The following is a 10946-nucleotide window of genomic DNA, read 5'->3' as shown; positions in this document are numbered from 1 at the left end:
ATGAACGTGTATCAAGTGATTTAATGGAGTCACATGACCTGGTGATTCGAAATGCTTCAGAGCAGTGTTTCGAATCATCTGCACTTTGGTATCTTTACACCATGTTGAACTGTCGCGTGCCATCCCTACATTGGACTGTTATTACATTCGTCTCTTGGACTGCTGTTTTTTTGATTACCCTTCTCATCACTGTTTTAACCAACCCAGGCTCATTCTGAAAACGTACAAAATACATCCTAGTAGGTACATTTTTGGACTTACTGTTTTTGCAAATCCTCCAGAGGCCACTGCGTATACTTTTTGAGATCTCAAATTTTTCTTGCGGATGCCATTTGTGCCTGCTCTTCTCACATAAATCTACCAGAGGTCACTGTGGACTGACTCACTGACCGATCGACTGCCCACCCTCCACCCAACCGACACAGTTTTCAAAAGCATTCCAGAAAAAAAGCCCTCGCGACAACTTGATTTTTACTACATTTTCAGATTTTACCACATTCTTACCCTGTTATTTAATTTTTTGACTTCTATTTTTGTTTTACCTGATTTCTGGAACCAACCCCATCATCATGTTCAACTCCGCTCTGCGTCTCAAGTCCACCGACGTACATGGCTTGCTACTGAACAAAATGGTAACAGCAGGAAAGTTGTACATATGAAGGAAATCGGTCAGCTGGTAAGCGCAAAAAGGAACAGCATCACATCGCCCCGTAGCGTTAGTTTTAAAGACAAAATGCAGTCATATGTACTTCTGGCTACATAATTTACGATCTCCGGAAATGCCCTACTGAAAAAAAACAGCCTAAACCAACCTAGGCTGGTTGGCTGGTTTTAGAGGGGTTTTGGCCACTTCCAGGCTGGTTTCCTTCCATTTCCAGCCTGGTCTTAGCTGGTCAGGCTGGCAGATGACCAGCTAAAATCAGCTTGACCAGCCTAGCCTGGCTGGGAGCCCAGCCAAAACCAGCTGTGTCCAGCTTAAATCAGGCTGGTCAACCTGGTTTTAGCTGGTCATTTTCAAGCCTGACCAGATAAGACCAGGCTGGAAATGGCTGGAAACCAGCCTGAAAGTGGCCAAAACCCCTCTAAATCCAGCCTTGTCAACCAGCTAAAACCAACCAACCAGCTTAGGCTGGTTTGAGCTGTTTTTTTCAGTAGGGTTTATATTCAGTAGGGGGACGTTTTCAGAATGAAGGTGCGGTCACACTGGGCTTTGTGTGTGCGAAATTCTGTCGTGCGGCGCTGCGAAAAGGGGCGGGATTAAACAAGCTTATTAGACATTTAAAAAAGCAAGCCATTGCTCCATGTTTTACATTTTTGCCCAGAGAGGTCCTGTTTTGATCCTCGATTGGTCTCATGCAGTCAAGTGATGCGATTTAGCAGGTTAGAGTTCACCAAGCTTGAACTTTGCACCACAGCAACCTGCGAAACTTAACGCATGACCCCGCGTTTCCGGTCTGACGCATTCGCGTGCGTATGAATGGAAGTCTATGGAAGGAAAAGTCAAGTGTGACCGCACCTTTAGCCTATGTTGGTTTTGACCCCTTCCTGCTTACCATTCTCTATTGATAAAAGCTGCACTTGGAACTGCCACGCCTCTAATATTACAGAATAATGAGTAATGAATGAGTGTGTCTGTGGTGCCTAAATAGTCTGTGTAATCGATAATGATGTCCTGCAGCTGTGTGAGTGTGTGAGAGTACAGATTGCCAACAGCTGTAGATAGTAATCAGCGCAAAACCGACCCCAAATGGGATGTGTTGTCCGAGTGAATAGCTGGTGGAGCGTACATAGAGCTGGAGTGCCCTCTGGTGAGTCTGCTGAGTACGTCAACTAATTCTCATAACACGAATATTCTAAAAGAAATCATCAGATGTGCTGTCATTTTCAGATTTAGATTTTTCCAGAATACAGGTTTTTGTCTGTATGTGCACAGCATCATACAGTAGTATCAATAAAATAAGTAAATTGCCATTATTACATAAAAAGAGTGATATTTCGTTCTAAAGTATTTTTAACTTTTTAAAAAATCATGTTTTTTGTTTTTAAAACATTGTGACAGTATTATCAACATCTTATTTATATATAAACACAGGGGTTGGACAATGTCTAATTTAGTGTTGGAGGTTTGATGGCTGCATGTGAGCAGCTGGTGGTCAATCTTTATTGATCTTCATTCCAGCAATAAGAGCAGAGTGTGAAGGTTTCATTAGCAGTAACAGCACAGTTTAGATTAAAATACTCCAATGCACACAACATTATGGGTGACATATCAGAGTTCAAAAGAGGACACATTATCGGTGCACGTCTCGCTGGCGCTAACAGAGCATTACAGTAGTCCAGCCTAGAAGTCATAAAAGCATGGACTAGCTTTTCTGCATCTGAGATGGATAGCATACTTTGTAACTTAGCAATATTTCTCAGATAAAAGAAGGAGATATGGTTTTAAAAAGCTAAATTGCTGTCTAATATGACACCCAGATCTTTTATAGTAGAGCTATTGCAGGTTGAGTTGTGAGATCAGCTGTGTACAGGATTTAGGCCCAATAAGTAACTATTCTGTTTTGTCTGAGTTTAAGAGAAGAAAATTGTTGGTCATCCAGTCTTTAACATCTTTAATACACTCAGTTAGCTTAGACCAGGGATGGGCAAACTCGATCCTGGAGGGCCGGTGTCCCTTATTAGTTTTGCACCAACCCTAATCAAACACACCTGCTTGTAGCTTTCTAGTGATCTTGAAGACACTAATTAGGGTGTTCAGGTGTGTCTGATTAGTGTTGGAGCAAAACTCTGCAGGGACACCGGCCCTCGAGGATCGAGTTTGCCCATGCCTGGCTTAGACAGTTCAGACGTCTCATCAGGTAAAGGCTGCTTTCAACTGGCTGACTGACCAAACCGACTGATGAGCCTGATGAGAATGAGCCTTTGTTGCATAATTCCCTAAGAGCTAATATTGCTACAGCAGGCAAAGAGAAACAAAGTCAAAGAGTCCAAGTAAGGAAAACACTGTTCACCACAATGGTGTCTTTTAACTTTCCACAAAAGTATTTCTGTAAATCTCACTAAGGGCTTTTATAGATGCCTGACAGAAATAAAGTCAAGCAGGGATGCGTTTTCCAAACACCGCTGTAGCTCATGGCAGAACTACCATAGTACAATGCATCTCTTGGGAAATAAATGATGTAGAGACGAGAGGTTTTTTAAATACAGTATAAGTGTTGGCTTAGCATGAAATGATTTTCCATATTAATTGAAATATATGCACATGGCACTAGGGCTTATGTTTCTTTTACAAACATTGAGAATATTCCATTTTATATCCTAAAACATCAAACCACTGAAAATAGAAAGCATTATGATGATGTTCAAACTATTTTTATTCATTTGTTGCCTATAATTACATTTAGATTCAGATATTACTATTATTAATAATCAGTAGGCTATTGTTTTTTTTATTTGAAAAGTTTACTTTTACAACTCTTACTCAGTCTTTGAAACCACTGCAGAAATGTCTATATGTCATATGCGGTACAGATATATTTCTTAAATAGCCTACTATAAATTAAAACCATCATTCATTTTCTTTTCTTGGAGTCACCACAGTGGAATGAACCGCCAACTTATCCAGTACATGTTTTACGCAACGGATGCCCTTCCAGCTGCAATCCAAAACTGGGAAACACCCATACACTCCTGCATTCATACACATACACTACAGCCAATTTATCTTATTCATTTACCCTATAGTGCATGTGTTTGGACTGTGGGGGCAACCAGAGCACACAGAGGAAACCCACGCCAACACAGGGAGAACAGGCAAACTCCACACAGTATTGCCAACTGACCCAGAAAAGGCTTGAACCAGCAACCTTGCTGTTAGGCGATCATTGCAAATTTATTAAAAAGAAAAAATCTGAAAAATCACATGTGCTTATGTATTCACAGCCTTTGCTCAATACTTTGTTGATGCACCTTTGGCAGCAATTACAGCGTCAAGTCTTTTTGAATAGGATGCCACAAGCTTGGCACACCTGTCTTTGGGAATTTTTGCCCATTCCTGTTTGCTGTACCTCTCAAGCTCTATCAGGTTGGATGGGAAGCGACGGTGTACAGCCATTTTCAGATCTCTCCAGAGATGTTCAATAGGATTTAGGTCTGGGCTCTGGCTGGGCCACTCAAGTACATTCACTGAGTTGTTGTAAAGCCACTCCATTGATATTTTGGCAGTGTGCTTTGGGTCATTGTCCTGCTGGAAGATGAACCGTCACCCCAGTCTGAGGTCAAGAGCACTCTGAAGCAGGTTTTCATTCAGGATGCCTCTGTACATTGCTGCATTCATCTTTCCCTCTATCCTGACTAGTCTTCCAGTTCCTGCTGCTGAAAAACATCCCCACAGCATGATGCTGCCACCACCATGCGTCACTGTAGGGATGGTATTAGCCTGGTGATGAGCGGTGCCTGGTTTTCTCCAAACGTAACGCCTGGCATTCACTCTAAAGAGTTCAATTTTAATCTCATCAGACCAAAGAATTGTGTTTCTTATGGTCAGAGACTCCTTCAGATGCCTTTTGGCAAATTCCAGGCGGGGAGTGGCCTCCGTCTGCCCACTCTACCATACAGGCCTGATTGGTGGATTGCTGCACAGATGGTTGTCCTTCTGTACGGTTCTCCTCTCTCCACAGAAGAACGCTGGAGCTCAGACAGAGTTACCATCGGGTTATTGATCACCTCCCTGACGAAAGCCCTTCTCCCTCGATCACTCAGCTTAGATGGCCGGCCAACTCTAGGAAGAGTCCTGGTGGTTAAACATCTTACACTTACAAATGATGGAGGCCACTGTGCTCAATGGAACTTTCAGAGTAGCAGAAATGTTGTATCCTTCCCCAGCCTTGTGCCTCGGAGGTCTCCAGACAATTCCTTTGTCTTCATGCTTGGTTTGTGCTTTGACATGCACTGTCAACCCTGGGACCTTATATAGACAGGTGTGTGCCTTTTCAAATCATGTCCAATCAACTGAATTTACCACAGGTGAACTCCAATGAAGCTGCTGAAGCATCTCAAGAATGATCAGTGGAAACAGAATGTACCTGAGCTCAATTTAGAGCTTTACGGCTGTGAATACTGATGTACATGTGATTTTTTCAGCTTTTTTATTTTTAATAAATTTACAACAATTTCAAAAACTCTTTTTTCACATGGTCATTATGGGGTATTGTGTGTAGAATTTAGAGGAAATAAATGAATTTAATCCATTTTGGAATAAGGCTGGAACATTAAAAAAAAGTGGAAAAAGTGAAACGCTATGAATACTTTCTGCATGCACTGTGTATATATATTGTTTTCACAAACTTTAGAGATGTAATGTAGATTCCATCTATTAATCATGAGCCACAGCTACGTTCAAAATGGTCTAAGTAATTTCGAAGTGCATCACAAAGGGAGCGCAATTATCAATCTGAAGATCACTAAAAGTTACATATAAATATATAAATATACATTTGATGTAAACAAATTGTCATTAAATATGAGTAAAAACAAAGGTTATGTTATTTGGGAAATTAAAAAGCAGTTATAATATAGATTTACATATTGATAATGAAGTTATAGAAAGAGTATATGCAATTAAGTTTCTTGGTGTTGTACTGGATCATAAAATTAGTTGGAAACCGCAAATAAATAATGTGACATCAAAATTAGTCAAAACTGTAGCAATAGTGTATAAAGCTAGATTTATCCAGGACAATAAATCAATGTATATATTATATAACACACTTATGTTGCCATATATGAGTTATTGTGTTGAACTATGAAGGAATACATATAAATCTAACTTACGATTCGTATGTACAGTTCAGAAAAAAGTAATTAGACTCATAGAAAATGTGGGGTGTTTGGAGCATGCAAATCCTTTATTTTTTAAATTAAAGAAACTTAAGTTCAATGATTTGGTTAAATTTAAATCAGCACAATTTATGTTTAAAGCTAGGAATAAACTACTTCCAAAATGCATACAAACGTTTTACGAAGAGCGACAAGGGGGATATAATCTGAGAGAAGAACTACATTTTAGGAGGTTGAAAACAAGGACAACTTTAAAAAGTTTGTGTATGTCTGTCTGTGGTGTAAAACTATGGAACAGTCTAGATCTTACTCTCAAACAATGTCAGGATATTAATCAATTTAAAAAGTTGTATAATTATTAAAGGAATATAATGATGAAGGTGATTGAAAAGGTATAAAAAGAGAAAGGTATGATGAAATTTTAATTAATGCCTATTTGCAGTACTAGGTTTTTTTTGTTTTGTTTATGTAACAAAGTATAAGGGTACAAATGGAACCAAACATATAGTTTGTCGGATATCCCAAAAGGATAGAATGTGTTCATGTGAAAGGAAGTGATAAGTAAAGGAAGAAATAAGTTTAAGTAATAGACGAATGATGTATGTGGTAACGGGGTCGGAAAATAATAAGCTTGAGCTTCATCCCGCTCCATTTTCGACCATGTTGAAATGTATTTTTTGTTAATGATATTTTATGTATGATATTTTGTTCAAACATAAATAAATCAAATCAAATATAAGAGAGATGACTTAAGTATTTTTTTAATCATTCAGAGTGGATGTGGGAACGTTGGAAAGGAATAGGGCATAGGGGGATAACTGGGAAGAGAACACAGCAAAGAATGGTGACTTATCCCAGGTTAATGATAAGCAGGACCAGATGGAATCTGCGGACGTTTTGCTATTTCTGCTGAGAATTGTGTTAAAAATCTGCGGATTTATGCGGAATTATTTTGGGAGTATTATAACTAAAACCTTAATATGTGAAATAAAAAATAATATACTTTAAACTTTTATTTAATGTTTAAAATGCAAATCCAATTAGATCCACTTTATTTGGTAAACAAAGCAAGTCTCTCATATAATATCTCTACTAAAAGACAGAAAATATTACTGTACAAACCGCATTGTACATAAATCAGATGAACATCTTCACATTAGTCAATAATATTTCTGTTAATAATTTAAAAACTGAATAAATATAGATTTACTCACATTTACTCAAGTAAATAAACAGAAATAATTATGGGATAAAAACCTGCAGAAATCTGCGAAATTCTGCACGCGCAGATTCCGTGTGGGCCTAGTAATAAGTGAAGCTGCTGATGTTGTTTGTGGAGTTGGTTAATGATCCACGTCTGAGATTTTGACAGATTTAAATGTGTTTTACTTCAGTTGATTCATCTAAAACTCATAGTTGTAGTTTTGTGTTTCTCTTCAGTGATTCTGCTTGTTTACAGCAGGTGTCTATCACTAATGGTCAATCAACACTTAATTACTTAACTTAATCACTTTTTTTTCAGTGTATCAGTATCATTGAACAGCTTTAAAAAAACTGTTGGAAACATTGGTAACAGCTTACATTAATATTCTGAAATAATTGTATAAATAAAAAATATTCGACGTAGCATGGAAAATACACACATTTAATACATATTTCCCTTATAAAAATAAACAGTAATGTCATGAATCTATTTCATGGGCAATTGTGGCAACGTTTATGGAAAAATTATTTCTGACCTCTGATTACAGCATATTGAAACATCCAAACAACTTGATGATGACTTTTAATAGCAACCTGTCATTTTAAGGCCAGATTTCAAGCATCTGTAAAACTGCATTTTTTCATCTTAAAAATGTTGTCGATCTTAGACCTATGCAATCAATGTCTGGTGCGGAAAAGCTTAATCATGCTTTTATGTCCTCTCGATTAGATTACTGTAATGAGTTACTACAGTAGGTGGTTGCCCTGCTAACCTAATTAACAAACTTCAGCTGGTTCAAAATGCAGCTGCTAGAGTGCTTTCTAGAACAAAGAAATATGATCATATTACTCCAGTTCTTTCATCATTGCATTGGCTCCCTATTATATATTGTATAAATTTAAAAATGTATTGACTACCTACAAAGCCCTGAACGGCTTAGCTCCCCAGTATTTGAGGGAGCTGCTGGTGTATTATAGCCCCTCACGTCCACTACACTCAGTTCATTCTGGACAATTGATTATTCCCATAATATCAAAATCAACTGTAGGCGGTGGATCTTTCTTATATCTGGCACTTAGACACTCTCTGTTAGTTTAAAACTAGATTAAAGACACATCTCTTTGATTTAGCATACACATAAAATTCAAATGCTTTTGAAATCCAAATCTTCTACAGGATTGTCAGTCTGCATTATTTAGGGCCACCGGAGCGGAAACACTTCCCCAAAGACATTATAATGTGAACGGCATCTGCACTTATGTTAGTCTTTTTTTAATTATTCCTGAGGTTTCCATAATCCTGGACCAGGCTGTATCCTGAGCAGCTGCTGTGGTGGTTATGAAGGAGTGGAGAGCATGAGACTGATTCCTGTAAGACCCCAGTGACAGACGAGTCCTCGCATTGATCCTGAAGGGCCAGCTTGTACACCAGCCGGTGACCTCTCCCACCTGCAGCTTCTCCACGATGAACGTCCAACCGCTCTCCAGCGTCTAGACTGCAGCTCTGTACAAGACATTTGGCCATGGGAGAAATGGTCACGCCCAACTGTGCCTGGTTTCTCTCTAGGTTTTTTAATTATTCACTTTCGCCAATTGGGGAAGTTTGTTCCTCGCCACTGGCTTGCATAGTTCGGGATCTGTAGAGCTGCGCATCGTTGGATTTGCTCCTCAGTGCTTGGACTCTCAGCAGTGAAAATTAAGCCACATTGAACTGAGCTAAACTGAACTTCAACTCTGAAAACTAGACTGACACAGTTTCGATGTACTATAATTCAATTAAATTGAATGTTCAGAGGCTTTTTAAAATCCTTATTTCTCTTTTCTTTATTTTTTACTGTAATTGTTGGTTATTAAAAGCATCATTTAGTCATCTTTTTGTCTTCTTCATGTTCTGTCTACAGTGTTTATTGGTAGGCAGTAGATTGGAAAGTTCTTGCTGCACCTTGCTCATGGCTCTGCGGTTTTTTATATGCCAAGCTTTTACTGTACATGCAGCTGCGCTCATTACTGTCAATCAATGCCAACCAGAAGAACTCAGAAGCAGGAGTCATGAGCTGCTGTTTACAGTAGCAAGCTGAAGCTGGCATGACAACTGCATGCATTTCCTGAGGGCTGCATTTCAGGATTTCAGACACAAAGATGATCTCTGTGAATGCTTGTCGGAGGTCATGAACCAAACTGTGTGCCCATATCATGACAGTTTAGGATTAATACAGGTACTGTTAAACCTTTACACACACACATATATATAAGATTTGAGCAGTGAGTCAACTTCAGTCAGGAAATGTCGAAAAGTAGGGACTGAAGCCATGCATTTTTGCTTATGTATAAAAACAAATTCCAAACAAGATAAAACAGTTGAAAATAAATTGTTTAGATTTATGTGAAGATTCTGAGTAATTTCTTTTAAACTAAAGGATTGTGCAAAGGTAGGAGTGTTTAAATAACGATGAAGCTCAACCCAAAATTTCTGAACAAATTCACACATGCAAAATAAATGTATTAAAGTTTCATCATCCTTACCACAAAATGTACAACTACTCGGCATATCAACATATTTGGAAACAAATGAGTTAGCCGGATATATTTTATGCAATATTTTAAAGTGTTTTTCTTTAGTTTTAATAGGAAGGACGTATTTATGAGGCAACAACTAAACTTTTCTCCAGTCTGTATTATTAATTAATGCAGCCTAATGAAATTTGGCTTGTGGAACAATACGATTTCTTTGCTGAAGAATTAGATGAATATGCTTATTATTACATTTCTTATCATGAACGTCAATGCTGTCCAGCACTAATGCTGATTCCTTCATATTTTCAGTATTGTATATGAATTTTGACCAGATGCATTAAACCTGTGGGGATAGCTCTAAGAACAGTATTATATTCTCTAAAGCAGTGTTTCCCAACCCTTTTCCTGGAGGCACACCAACAGTACATATTTTGGATGTCTCCCTTACCTGACTAATTAACTTCAGGTTTTGGAGTCTCTTCTTATGTTCTAATTAGGTGATTCAGGTGTGTTTGATTAGGGAGACATTGAAAATGTGTACTGTTGGTGTGCCTTCAGGAACAGGGTTGGCAAACACTGCTCTAAAGGGAATAGGAAAGTCATGAACAGTCATAAAGCGCTCATAAGACAGCAAGTTACCAAAATCATCAAATAAAGTAAATAAATTAATCCTCTATCAAACCAATTGGGATAAAAAAAAGAGATTTATTTCTAACAGTTAGATCCATATTATTCCACAAGATAATTTTGTGGGGTGAGAAGTTGTGAAGGTAACACAACTTCCATGCAAGAAGAGCCTGCTGATGAAAACTGGCTAATTTAACCAGAAGTTTACTATGCAAGAAATTACATTTTAAAATAAGGGAGAGACCACCGATTTTATTAAACATATAATTCGGAATGAAAAAACACAGAATTTGGCTTTAATACCGGGCCTGCAGCTTTTTTTTTATTTTATTTTTTTTATTAATGCTTAAAGAACAACATTTAGAACAATACAAAAAGAAATGGAGAAAAAAGAAATATATATGTATATATATATATATATATATATATATATATATATATATATATATATATATATATATATACATATATATATATATATATATATATATATATATATATATATATATATGAAAAAAAATGTCAGGGGTTTACAGAACAAAACATATTTAAGACAATGTGTGTATACATACATACTAACAGAGAAGGGCCATGTGAGAATACAAGATCTTGAAGGTTTCAAGTAAAAAGGTGGTTTTGATGGCTTTTTTTATTAGTGCTTTGCTTTATGTTGTTTGTATAATGTTTTAATTCAATTAGTATAGCAGGATAAAATGGTTTTTGGTTATTAAATTTGCATCTGTGAATATGGTACTTTGCAAATA

This window comes from Danio aesculapii, chromosome 22 (assembly GCF_903798145.1).
Source record: "Danio aesculapii chromosome 22, fDanAes4.1, whole genome shotgun sequence".
Taxonomy (NCBI): Eukaryota; Metazoa; Chordata; class Actinopteri; order Cypriniformes; family Danionidae; genus Danio; species Danio aesculapii.
Note: the sequence above shows the minus strand (reverse complement) of the source record.